A 14762-nucleotide genomic window follows, 5' to 3' on the forward strand; every position below is an offset into this window, starting at 1 on the left:
GTCTTTTTTTCTAATACTTTTCCAGTTTTCTGTTGCTTAATCTTCATTTAAAAGGGTGATTATAATCCCATTTCTTACCTATCACTTCAGCATTTATGCATTCTAATTTCATCACTGTTTATTGCAAAGAAGAAACCGTCAGTGGAATAAAAATCTATTAAGATCGAGAAGAGGAAGGCAAGAAACCGCAACCATCACTTCTATTTTAAGTCTGACTTTGACAATGGTTATTTGGTGAGTAATCTCAATGGAAACAGTGGCATATGGCATCCAGTCTATTCAATAAGGAGGAGGAACATGTTTATCAGAAAATCTATACTGTAAAAAAACATTACCAGTATATCTAAAAAGACAATTATATTAGTGCTAGGTGATTTAAATGTCATGCTTAATGTTTAAAGTAATATGCCATGTTTTTTTAAGATATATGTGAAACTGTAATCATGAAGTCACTTTTCTACTTTTTCTTTCTTAGTGGGTTTTCATCAAAATGGATGAGACGTTTCCTTGACTTCACCTGGTTCACACTGTTTTCTCTGCTCTGCCGTCTGTGTTTGTGAGTGGGTGGGCGCATACTCACCGTGAAGCAGTGAAAGTGTGTCCTATCCTCTCCTCCCCTGGCCAGTAAACCACTGAATCATCTATGGCTGCTTCAGGTTGTGGCAGAAGATGAGCCGGTAGTTCCTCATTGACGGACCGCTAATCCCTCGAGCAGGATTCTCTAGTAGCTACACAGGGCACAGACACAGGAGAGAGAAACATAGACTATTAAAATCCCAACAGAAGACCCCAGCACTCATATGGCTCTGCAGTACATAACTGTAATCAAGCTGTGATTCATATATATAGTAGATAATATAATTCAACTGCATCATGTTAACCAACAATGACTGTTTATGGTTCTTAATTATAATGGCTACATACATCAAGTAATTATAAGCAATTGCAACAGAAAGAATTGACGCAATCACACATGAAAATGCATATTAAACTGTATGTTAAAAATCAGGTAAACTGTGAGACAACAAAAAACAGAACTGCAAACAAGAAAACAAATCAAAGCAAATATGTGGACTCCAATTACAAACATGCTTGACATTTTGATTCTAAAATCACAGCCGTGTTAAGACATGACTTGGAAGTGAAATAGTTTTTGGCCAAAATGGTGACTCACCACAGGACACACCCTGTCCGAGACAAAAACAAGTTCTTCACACTCAAGTACATCGCAGAATCAAAACAATTAAACCAAATTAATGATTTGCCTTTCCATTGAGATGATGCAACAAGCCAGATTGATTCACAAACGAAGGCTCTCTTTTTGAGCCATCAGGTTGCCGAAGAGTCTGCTGGAGGTCTCAGCATAATAATTGTCCTCCTCATACATGTCTGAACATGTCCATCTAAAGTGAAGTGTCACTTTGAATCAGACTATTTGAGGCTAACGTGTTAATTGCTGCCACTTCAGTGCATGTGTGTGCATACAGAGAGATGTTTCACGGATACTCAATACCTGAATGAAAACAAGTCTCTTACTTAAAGCAAAGCAGTCACCTGAGACGGTCTAGAAAACAGATAAGGTTGTTGATGAAAATGCCTGCATGTGCCAAGAGTTGACATGCCATATAATGGAAGAATGTGTGTCAGAGTGCACATGGAGAGAGAAACAGTACTTTAAGGTTATCCGTGAGCATGAACTTCTCTTTTTTTGGTCAAATGGCTACGTGATAAAATATCAACAACACAGCTTTACTTTTCAGTTTTACAGAGGAAGAAAGATTCTGAAATATACAAGGAATGAACAACACAGCAGAACTAAGTGAACTCATCAACATAAATTAATTCATAACTTAAGTTGGATATAACCATGGAAACCTAAGATTAAAATGTCCACATGAAAATTAATACATTGAGGAAGTTAATTGTCAAAGAACTTCACAGTCTTGAGTTTCTGGAGTTTGATGAAGCTCGTTTACTGGTTTGTAAATTAAATTGTGGTGTTTTAGCTGTTACTAATTATAAATATATTATATTAATTCACCACATTGATATACTTCTTGCCCTGCTCTGCAACACACACGATGAAGTATTAAGCTCTAGGTAAACCACAGTCATTAATATGCACACATGTACCTGATGGTGCCAGTGTAGGTTTCGTACTTCCTCTCTTTTCAGAACAAGTCTCTCATTCTTCCTTTTCTGTTAGAAAAACCCTCTGTCCTCGTACACCTTCTTCCTTTCATTCACCCTCACGGTGCCTGTTAAACAAGCTATCTGACCTACTTAAGATAGTCTGCATTACCTCTGCCTCAAGTGGAGTAGAGTATGAGCTGACTTAAGAAATACACCGATACCTTCACCTCTCAGTCAAAAGCATCTATTTTTACACAAAGTGTAAGATCACTAGTACTCAGCCCCCCCGAGCCCTCTTTAAACATCTAATATCAGATCAATTCAAGCCAGAACCAAGTACGTTTCGGCAACTATCACATGGGAATAAAACCATGTGATATGAAAGCAATAGATTAATTAAAATGCACACTTCCACTGGCGGGAATTACAGTACTTAGCCCTTACACCAACATACACTTTTAGCTTGTAACCATTTGTGCTGAACACAAAACCCAAATGCTTGCCGACATGAAGGTCACTGCAGATGTATAAAGCCAAGGCTGCTAATAAATTCTCATATTTTAATAGCTCCAGAGGAGAATGAAACCACAGCAGTGTTAGGGCAATACTGTTTAGTTGGTCTTTAATCTTTCTAAAGCACAGGCAGATTCAATGCTCACATCATCTTCTTTCTGTCACATCAAAATGCATTAAGAGGAGATTTGTTCAAATGTAACCTGTACATTTGTATGACTCACTGCATCACAAACACTATGACAGAAGTTGGAAGGACAGACTCTGCTTGAATGAAGGAAGTTGAGTAAGTTAATCAGTGTGGTAACTACCAAGGCTTCCTTAGGGGGTCATTCAAATCATGACTGAAACTAAGGCGGATTAATTAAATGTCATACTATACCATTTTTTGAAAAAAACTTTTTTGGTCCAAAATTTGCCAAAAACGTCATACTATACTAGCCATCCACAATTTTCCAAAAATATCATACTATACTATGTCGTCCAAAATTTTCCAAAAATATACTTGACTATGTTGTCCAAAAATTGAAATTTTTTGAAAAAAAGTTTTTTAGTCCAAAATTTGACAAAAACATCATACTATATACTATGTCGTCCAAAATTTGCCAAAAATGTCATAATATACTATGTTGTCCAAAATTAGTCAAAAGTCATACTATACTATGTCCAAAATTTTACAATTTTTTTTCATTGATAATTAAATTAATTGTCAACTATTTGATAATTGAGTGTTTTTAAGAATAGTTAATAAAACCAATAGCTACCCTTTCCTCACTTAATTGGCACTAACTGCGAAACTCATCTGAACTTATTTCAGTCTCCAATTCAAAAACCCTTTCTTAAAACCAACCGAACATGAGCGTGTATGCCTCTTTAAAACTACTGAAATAATGAATGTCTCTCACAGTTACGATAGCAATGTAAAAATTACAATTTTAGCAATCACACTGCTACGCTTTAACAGAGAGTCCAGGACAGTGACACCATGAGAGCGGTGGACTCAATGGTCCGTAACCAGCACCTTGTCTGCCATGAAAAAAGACCCTAAAAGGCCTCTGGTGAGAGGATTTTTCTAGTAATGGAACAGTATAGAATGGCGGTGTCTGTGTTTCTTTCTGCATGTCTTAATCCCAGATATGCTTGACAACCTCCAGCTCAACAGTGGAATACATTGTTAGAAAGGTAAATGGAGAAAGTTAAGACAGTGCTGTTAAGAGACGGGACTGAAACTTGAGTTCCATTAGGGAAAAGGGGACAGTGGAGACTATGAGAACAACTCATTTCAATTACAAGACCACTCAAGAACATGCAGGTGCATTTTTCAGAGCTAAATTTGTAAAACTTTTTTACATGAGTTTGTAAAACTCTTCAAAGAGTTTCATCATATTAGCAGAACATCAGAAAAATCCACCAGGTCACATAATGACTCATCAGTAAGAAAGTGACAACAGTGTTTTTCAACTCCAAACCAGCAAATACTTCCTTTAAAACTGGAGTAGCTGACTACAACATATGCAAAAGGTTGCATGAAGACTATGGGAAAATCTTGTTAAGATCGACGAGTTGTAAGAGACAAAGATCAACTTAAAAATGTTTCAGAAAGAGACCAAAACAAACCTGCAGCTATCATGATCATTATTTAAAAGCATGCCGTGAATGTTAAACACACAGCAACAGAACAAACATACTAGAGAGAGATGATGCAACACTCCACCAAAAACTGGAACCAGAATCCACAAAAACAAACCCTGATGTTTGAATAATAGTTAAGGCCACTTTACATGCACATAAGAGCACAAAAACACTGTCATGTTATGATATATCTGTAATCTCCCAAAAGCCCCAGTTCTATCAAAACTAAGAGCACGATCAAAAGAACATGGTTATAAACAACTCTGCATTTTTCCTCTAACTTACATCATGTTTTTGAGAAATCTTCAAAAACTAAAAATAAATCAGAAGCACCCTATCATGACTGGCTAAACTGGACAGACAAAATCTGCTGTATTTGTAGAAACTGCTGAAATTGGAGAAAGTGAGAGAGGAAGCTTAGACTGAAAGGTCTCCCCCCTTTCAAAAGTTCAAACTGATCAGATTCCCTGAGTGAAAGCCTTCAAACCCTCAGGTCAGTAAACATGTATCTAGTTAGATTACACAAGATAACACATGAAAAGGAAAACACTATTTGGTCACAAGAGAAACCTTGATCTCCTGGCTAAATCTTAAAGATGTGGGGAAAAAAAGGCAGAAAAACACCTCTGTGCAGAAGAGGAACCCAGTGACCTCTGCCCTTTGGCCTCAAAATTCCATAAAAACATCAGGGAGAGAATGTACGACTGGTACTTCTACATATCTGCCATATCTACGCCATGTTACGAAGACATTCTCCACGCACAGATCCCGTGACCCTGACTGACAGACCAACTTCCTTGTTCTCGGCAGTATTAGCGTGACCTGACACACATTCACACAAGTAAACGCACACCCAAACAAAATGACACACATACAATTCATGAAGTCAAATTCAGTCCAAAGCCACTCCTGACATGTTAACTACAGAGACAAACGGTGGACTTTATCATCTTATCTGTGAAGCAGTCAAACCTTATCAGGTACAGATAATGAAAAGATCAAAGAGACAGAAAAAAAACATGCAAGACAATCATTTTGACAGCTTTCAAGTCACAACTGGACAGGAGAGCGTGGATATGGGGCTGCCAAAATGTAGTATTTATATCTATTTTAGAGGAAGTTTTACTTTAAAAGGAAAAGTCCATGGATTATCTCGCCTCACTGAAACTTCCCTATCTGAATTAGAATGAAAGTGATTTTTTTTAAACTGACTTTTAACTTGAAACATAAACATGCCAAATACAGATTGTGTTAATGGTTTAATTTGCAAGAAACCATTTGCACAACAACTAATAACAGCTACTATTTATTTAATGGCCATTCTCACTTTAAAAATAAATAAAAAAATTAAAAAATGAATCATCCTTAAAGTGATCAGGCCAACCACAACCACTTATCTAAAAGAGCCAGATTGGATAGGATGAAACAAATGCCATGGTGGCATTTTCATTTACAATGAGGATTTATTGTGGCACAGTGGGAAGCAGTGTTGTCCATCTTTCCAGACACATTTGCAAATGTGAGGGGGGGGGGGAGAAGAGAAGAATACTGAGAAGGGTGAAAAGATGGATTAGCAAGGCAGATTCAAAAAGCTAATCCTAAAATTAGATTATCTATACATATGTATGCACACTGACCACTGGGGCATAATACCCACATGCCAAAACTGTGAACGTGTGCAAATGACAGCCTGTAGACTACAGTGCACCATTGAAGGAAATGTAACTCCAATTGAAAACCACACACACACACAGATACAAACAAACACACACCCTGTAAAAAATCCTGAGGTAAAATGTGGCAATTGTTGACACAAAACCTGCCTGAGCACATTTCCAGCTGACTGCCATCAGAACTGAGCCATTTTCTTCGACTTGGCAGTAGGCCAAAGGTGGGGACTAATTATGAGGCCATTGTTGAAGAGAAACTGTTTACAAATGTGGATGAGTTATGTAACTGTATTTCAGTGTATCTGCAGGGTTTCAGATCTGCAAATATGTTGATATGAAAAACATTTTTTGTCTGAATCTGCATTCAGATTTGCAACTATATTGAGTTTGAAATGTCTAGACATGTCTAAAAGTCCAAAAACCAGACAAATGTGTGTCCATCACTATCATAAAAGGACAGCGTAATCAATACATTCTCCCAATAAAGATAATGGAATATATTAATATAGGGTTGGAAGTATTGATTTGGATGCAGAAATGATGCAAACCTGCAAAACACTGAGTGTTAGCATTTGTTTTGGAACAGTAATTTGTGTTGCTGGTCAAGTAAGGCTGGAGAGCAAGGTTGCAAATCCATAAAGAAATAAACAACAATAGGTAGAGAGCCTGGCAGAGGAAGATTGTAAGCGCAGAGAGAAAGGAGGTAACAGGAAAAAAAAAGATTAAGTGGGAGGGAAATGGGGAAGCGGTGAATCCAGCTCTCGCCCTCGAGTCAGTAGCAGCAGTTTACTGTCCTAGCCTAGTTAGAGCTGTTCCCTTCAGCCTCGCCCTGTCATTGATGAATTAATAACCACATCTTCAGAGGACATGGGCTTCTTCATACCTTGTCATCTCTCTTACCCTGACTGAACTAGAAAAAGATTCCCTTTATTTATATGGAAGATATTATGGAGCTGCACAATGCGTCAAAAATTGATGATCATTGCGATATTAACACTGTAGATATTGCAAAAACATGCTGGAACTGCAATACATGTAGGTTGTTTCTCATGCTGATTTTGTTTGGTCTGAACAATCACACCATGCACCAGTCACACCATGCACATGTTCTATGATAGGAAAATTATGTAAAAAAACAGCAATATAAAAGCAATAAAAGATATGGCATTTAACAATGTTACACTGCAACAATTAGTCAGTTCATCGATTGACTGATTGACAGACAATGAACAAAAACCTTTTTTCGATTTCAATATTATCTGTTTTCCAAAGCAATCTATCACACTTTGTAGATACTAATTTGCTCAGCAATTTATCAAGAATATAATAATAAAAAAACATGTATACCAGTACAGCCAAAGCCTTCTGTTGCTATTGGTTATTTGTCAACACTCACTTCTACTGCCAGGGTGAAGTGCCCTTCTAAATAACATCTGCTGAAGAAGGAGTGAGTTTCCCTGCGCTGGTAAGCCTCCCGTCTTGAGCCTGCTTCTCTGTACTCCAGGTTATCATAATCTGCCAAAGCCTTTCATGTCACTCTCCACTACATTTAGTACAAGGGCCTACATGACATGTAAGTGCTGTTAAGGAGAACCAGTACAAATATCCACTCTCTGCAAGCCCGCGTGGCTGTGACACTGCAACAAGCTTTAACGCCTACACTGGAAACAAGCGCAACTCTGTGTTGGCAACTGTGGGAGTGGAGGCAAAGCAGCATTTTGTTTGGGACATTTGCATAAAGTTTGCCAAGTTGCCATCTTGTCCGTCTTTTCTCTGTGGCGTTTTTTGGTATCGAATCAAAGAATAAAAAGGTAAAAAAAAAAGGTTTCAACCCAAACACTAAACTGTCCGATCACATCAGCTTCTCTCAGTGCATTCCATGTGTGGACACTGTATTTGCATGTTGGCTTCACAACATTTGCCAAAAGGCCCTAATTTAAATAGTGTTTGGCCTGTAAATTAGGAAACCCTTGTCCTTGTTTATCACAAACAAATTTTATGCAAAACACAGTAAAACCTACAAAGAATGAACATGTCAATAAGCATTATAAATATAAGCAGTGCATAATACTGCCTTAATAATTATTTAAACACTTTTTGTAATAATGCTTGTATAACCATTGCCAGTGACCCATGAGAGGTAAAATACTAAACTCCAAAATTGTGTTCCATTCATGTCATACTGATACACTTAGAGGCAAAAGTATGTTCAAAGGATGTTCCCTCCAACAACAAAGCAGTGGGATGTTCACAGTACCATTAGGGGACCACTGAACAGGTGTGACGCCAACCTTCACAGAACCTCATCTGTAACAATGACATTGGGCTTTATTGATTTAGTATTGATCTGTATCACCTCACCCTCTTGCTTCGTCTCACACTGATGGAAATTTCCAGACCACTGCACACGGAACACCAAGCAAGAATGCTTCTTGTTGTCTTCATATTTTATACAACATACAAATTAGAGCTGTGCAAAAGTTGTGGTGGTGGTTACGCAATAGGTAAGTCAGACTACAGCTAATCAATGAGGAAATCTCTGTTCATAAATACCATTGAATAAACAGTCGGTATGAGGGCTGCATGAAAAATCAACACTAAACAAATAGGCTACACAAGAAAGACTTGTCATTTCCATCTGCGTGTGTGTCCGTATGTAAACAATAGATCAACACACCAGCTGTGAGATTATGCTGACAAATGAGCACACAGTCAGTGACCAAGCAAAGGGTCAGTTCAAAGGATCGTCTCAGTCATTATAAAAGAAGTGTTTCAGGATGATCCCATTTGTTTGTACGCCCGTCAGGTCACGTTAAATAACAGCTGATGACTGCCGAGAAAAAAGCACTACAAGAGTGGAGATTAGAGCTGTCACTTTTCCCATTACACATGCTCGAATACATATTACGCAACACACTACACAACAGAAGATATTCTGATAATTTGACGTTTCTCTTCAGCATGTGCACACAAACACACAAAGTGGTGTAGAACCAGTAATGCTCCTCCCTTCATGGAAGACATTTAAACTACTTTTGTCCTCCAGTGTCACCAAAAAACATCATAACATCAATGTCATGAGTCTGATACACTTGTAGGCTGCAGATTTTTAATCCAAATTTGCTGCAAACTTGAAAATACCATAGCCCAGGTGACTGAGAACATTCACAGACAAGAGAAGAGGGGTAGATGAGAATGACTCACATCCCAGGAGAGAGGGGTGATTTCTCATTGAAGTACAAGACAATCCAGTGCGCCTTCTGTGCAGGGATACACTCACAGTGGAAAAAAAAGGGCTAATCTGAGCATCATTACAACAGTTAACATGCAGCTACACTGTGCTGCAAGGACAAATAAAGCTATTAAATACACTTTAGTGTTGTTTGATTGTCCAAAAACACACAGACTGTTATGCGTGCAAGTTTTCCAGTGACCAAGCTAATATCTGAAACCTCATTCGGGAGAATTACTCTACTCTGCAAAAATGCCTATTACGACATGCGTGTGTAAAACACTTCCTGATATTCTGTGAAAGGTTTCAGGACATTAAATGTAAAGAAAAGAAGCTGAACATACAGTTTGGTAAGCTGCTTAATGTGGAAGTAGCTGGTGTATCTGAAAATCTAGTATGGAATAATTTAAATGCAAAGCATATTGAGCTCAGCGGAAGTTCAGTACAACAGCTGTCAAAAATTCTGGGGTTTTTCCAATTTTGACAAGGCGTGCAAAATAGTTTATATCTCCGTTTGTGACAACCTTCTGTTGTGAGCAGTTCTTTTTAAAGCACTCATTTTTTACTCGAGACTGGTGGACTGAAAGCTGGACAACCAGCTTTGAGTACCATCGTGATCCCTACACCTGATCAAACCATGGCATCAGTGGAAAGGGTAGAGCACTCCAAGTGTTAAATCATTTTGTGGATACCTAGAAAATACCGAAAATATAAATGGTCTATTGTAACAAAGGTTCCCTACTGTGGACTAATTGATAAGTTGACTCATCCTTGAAGTCAAAAGTAGCTCAGGAAGGAACTTTATTATATTTAATCTCAGTAAACAATGACTATGACATGTACTGAATGTATCTCAGGGAGAACTAGCCAATTAATGTCAATAAAATTTTCAATAATGAATTGATTAAAAAGACAATCTTAGAAATATCTAAGATATCTATGCTTCTTTGGTTTTCATTTGGTACAGTAGTCTGACAAGGGGGAAAATGATGCTGCAGCTTGTAGAAATAAAGACTTTGCAGTCCAATTTTGTATCTTTATGTCTGGTTTCACAGATGAAGAATAAAATGCATGCCAAAAGGAAACATCTGTTTCTAGGCACTTCAGTGGATTAGAACCCTGACAAATCAATTAATTTCTTTGAAATGACAAATGCACTACTGCTCAATGAGTTGCTGTATTTTTATGCGAGGACCAAATGCAGTCAGAGATTAGAAAAATTATAATTACAGCTTTCTAAGCAGAAATTAGAAAATATAATTTTCAATACCCTAAAGGTTGATTCAAATCCTGTGGTTCATCTCATCACATTCTTGAGAGAAACACATGAATCACAAGGTGATGTTTTCTGTTGAGGCCTTTGTTATTTTTGCAACCTAATGGACCATCTCTATTTAGATGATCTTTGGGCTAGGTCAGTGACATAGCGTGCATAACTGCCTTCGGCCCTGTTGGCTTAATGTATACCAGGAGAATATGCATATTACATAGAAATACATCCATCACACTAAGTTGAGGACTCCTTATATTCACTACAGTGAATACATTTAAAATGATGTTAGACATGTGTACTTAAATTATTCATTTTAAAAAAGCAAATGGGTACATGATAAAATGTGTGAACATAAGAGGACTGGTATTAGTCACAAAAAAACTGGCAAATCTGTGGCAGTGTGGGTCCAACTTTAGAGAGATTTGGACCCAATCTGGTTTAACTTGGCCCATATCCACAGTATCTAAAACAACCCGTCACTGACCTGGCAAAAACAATCCCACACTGCAGGGAGCTGTGTGGTTATGACACTGCTTTTGCTGTGGACATGCATTTTCCTTCCATTAAACACAAAAGTCTTATCTCACACTGCAGGGGGCTGAATCATCGTTATGTGCATATATGAGATCACATGAAGGACGAAGATGGATGTTTAACATAAACCTATAAATGCAAGCTATAAATCTTATCTCAAAAGTCACAATCAAATATTTGAATACAAATTACATGAATGTAGTATTTAGTAACAGCAGTCCTGCACTGGATTAAAGCTAATCAACTCAAAGTGTGTTCTAAAAGCGTGTTCTAAAAGCGTGGTAACTATCTTCCAACATCAGCATGACTGCAAATTTGACCTTTACTCCAGTCTGACTATAGAAATAGCTACTGTCTCTTACACAATAATGAAGCTGTTCTGCTCACACAGGTTAAAATTTACTGAGCTATAGAACACATTTTGCACAAGCTCCTCAGATAAGACTTGACATCATTTGTATTTTGCAAGTAGCTGTAGATCAAATATAACTTGTTTAGAGTGTTCCAGCTTTAAAACAATTAAAGCTTTGACAATAAAACTCCCTTTAGCAACGCCTAAACTGAGGTCGAAAACAGGCCAAAGCAAATATTAATGTTAAAATAAAAGCAAGTAGCAAATCACTTACATTAAAAAAAAAAAGAGGCTGCGATCACCTAATATTTTGCATTTTTGGTAGAGTTTGTCATGAAATGTCATTTCATTTGTTGTGCAGCGTACAACAGAGACTGAGGACTGCTCCCAAAGAGCCATTGGGTAGTCAAATGAATTTCTAACATGTAAGAAATGTAGGTGGCCTCCCAACAGGCTCTCACAAAAATGAAGCAGAGCTACAACAAGATTCCTCAAAAGCTGAATATTTTCTTTCACTTTCTCATTGTTTACGGTGATAGAATGTTAACAAGTTTGTTGTTAATAACAGAACCAGAGAGTCTGACTGTGGATGTGTGCCACAGTGCATTTGTGTAAGTGACAATGACTCGTTCACTTAAGGCGCACAGACACCATATGGAGAGACCAATCCGTCTTAATTCGGGGGCAATAACCAATACGATTATACTAAATAAAACGGATTTCAGGGAGCTCAGACAAACCGGCATTCATATCATGTGAATTCTCAACAACTTATTGCACATAAACATGCATTTATCAGGAACTGGGCATTCAGAAACAGCTTAATGGCTGTAATCGCTCTGCCACAAAACACCAGAACATTCCAGCACAGGCAGTTTACTGTAACCGAGCAATAAGCATCAGCCTCCGTGACAAAAGCTTCCGAATCTTATCGGAAAGCGAAACTAACCCGGCTACCGTTCAACAGAAAAAGGAACTACAGATATCTGAAAGACAGGATATAAAATACGTGCCTATGGGCGATTACCGTTGAATCGTCCCTTGCATCTCACAGTATTGATGAGGAACCAATAATATGTACAACTACTTACTCAACGCAACAACGTCAACAAAGCCGACACAAGATAAAACGTATCTTTCAGCTTTGTTCGCGTCGACCCCAAAAAAAGCACGACTATTTAATTATTTAAGGTAGTTTTTATTTTCTTGTTCCGTCTTCGAGTTAGCTTTACGGAGGAGCCACAGATGTGATGGAACCGACCGTTAGCCATTAGCTCCTAATCAACACCAAAAAACCGACACAACGGTTGATTTACACTTGATTATAACCCTCTAACTCATAACAGAGACAAACAGCTAATAAGCTCACATGTGTATTATTAATATAAACGACAAAGCAAGTGATGAAAATAGACAACACAGAGCGTCTGACACAGTTAGCTTAGCTGGCTAGCATTAGCCGCTGTGATGCTGAATGTACCGGGGGGGAGCGCTGTTAGCATGGGGAAGCTAATGAGCCGCTCCGGGTGTAGCAGCAGTTACCTTACCAGGTCAAAACAAACAGGAACGCGGAGCAAGACGCATTAATTTCTTCTTCGGTTTTTTTGAAGCCGATGTCCGGACAACTTCGACAGGATTAAAGCTGGAGGTGTAGAAATGTAGTCGGGAACATTGGAAACAGTCGAAATTAGTGCTGTTCCTGTTGTTTTTCTACCCTTCTTTTGCTCGGAGTGAGTCGGATGCCTGTTCGCAGGTCGTCGCTGATCAAATCGGTCTACACGCACAGACACATACACACACCCTCCGAGGACGAACCTGCCAAAAACTGACCCCACCTCTCACAGTAAGAACACAGCGGGAGACAGCTGCCAAATACTGACTCCGCCTTACTGGAGAAGAGAGCAGATAAACAGACAGAAAAACTTGCAACATAAAGAGATATTTATTGATTTTTGTTTTCTTTATTTTTTTTGTGTTATCTCTGTTGAAAACACATCAACAAGTTTCACTTGTTACAGGTTACAAAGTTTATTTACTTGACCCTATGTATAATGTTCCACTTAGTTGTACACATATTGCCTGATTAAAAAAAATATATATATATATATATAATAAAAATATTATATTGAAGCAGGTTTAGTGGGCTCCATATTATATTATATTATATTATACATTAATATATTATTGAATTTGAGAAGATCGTCTGATGCGTACATCCAGATTTGTACATTACCAAAATTACAGCCCCACAATGAAGTCTGAATCACCAATACATAGTCATACAATCAATCTTGAGCACAATGAGTTGTATTTACTATTTTGATCATAGTTGATAAGGTGGTGTTTACATAAAAACAAACTCATTATTTACACGAGAATGACAAAGAGAGGCTCCATTTAATAGACATGTAAGTATGTTTCAATTATCTTGTGTAGATAGGAGAATTTTTATATACCACCTGCAATACCGATTGTGCCCACCCGTGAGCTGCAACCTACATTTTGGGATGCAATGAACTCGAATAAACACCTCCCCCAAGAGTGCTCATTTTCTATACCTGCATCACCACCACCAATCCAATCATTTCTTTCTTGGGCCCACACCTGCATTCCTCAATAATATGATCAGCATCTGTCCTTTTTTCTCTTTGAGTAATGCAGCTTACAAACAGAAAGTCATGTGACACAGTTTGAGAACTGTGGTACTGTGTGTATTTGTACCTCCAGTGGTACTTGAGCGTCCTCTGGTGGCACTTGGAGGAAAATCAGAAATACTGTTCTACTGTACAGTATTATACTAGAGTATATAACATAAATAATAATACATAAAATAATAATTATTAGAGTCACTGTATCTCTAGCTCCATCTTAAACAAATTTCACTATGCCAGTGTGTTAAGTATATTTGAGGAAGAGGATGATGATGCTCGAGTGAATTATCTTATTGGGAATAAATCTGCCTCCCGTAGCTGATTTTGCTCAGCCTATTTACACCACTGTATTTAAATGTTGGCGATAATGGTGTTATTTATTTATTTATTTATATATTTTCTCAGATGGTACTTGAATGTATTATTATTATTATTATTATTACAACAACAATATATGGCTTCAAGTCCTCTAAACTGTTTTTTTTTGGTCATTGTAATTATGGTTAATTTGATTGTAATCTATAAATTTGACCTGAACCCCAATACCCCTCTGCAGTTGAAGTGATATCATTGGATATATGCTGCCACCTGGTGGACTGCTTCCCTCACAGCAACTAGTTTAATAGTCAATGCTGAGTCAGCATTTATATTTTGTTTTTCTTGCCCCTGTAACATTTGCACCGATGCCCTTTCTGTTTCAGTTTCAGCGGTGAACTCAAGTAACGGAGGACAAACGTGAGCTGTTCTGCAGACACTTTATTGCTGCGTTTGT

The 14762-nt window shown here is 37.8% G+C and overlaps 1 protein-coding gene across 1 annotated transcript in view; it reads right to left on the bottom strand.

Moving 5' to 3' along the window:
* The window catches only part of fam13b (family with sequence similarity 13 member B), a 55110-nt gene extending 42038 nt beyond the window's left edge, over nucleotides 1–13072 (bottom strand). Inside the window, exons 1-2 of the mRNA XM_083891239.1 lie at nucleotides 12887–13072; nucleotides 581–728 (exon numbers count right to left, since the gene is read on the bottom strand). The gene's annotated coding sequence lies outside the window, so the exon portion shown is untranslated. The remainder of the gene's footprint in view (nucleotides 1–580; nucleotides 729–12886) is intronic.
* Nucleotides 13073–14762: the final 1690 nt, after the last annotated feature.

This window comes from Microchirus variegatus (genome assembly GCF_963457635.1).
Source record: "Microchirus variegatus genome assembly, chromosome: 6".
In the NCBI taxonomy this organism is placed as follows: domain Eukaryota; kingdom Metazoa; phylum Chordata; class Actinopteri; order Pleuronectiformes; family Soleidae; genus Microchirus; species Microchirus variegatus.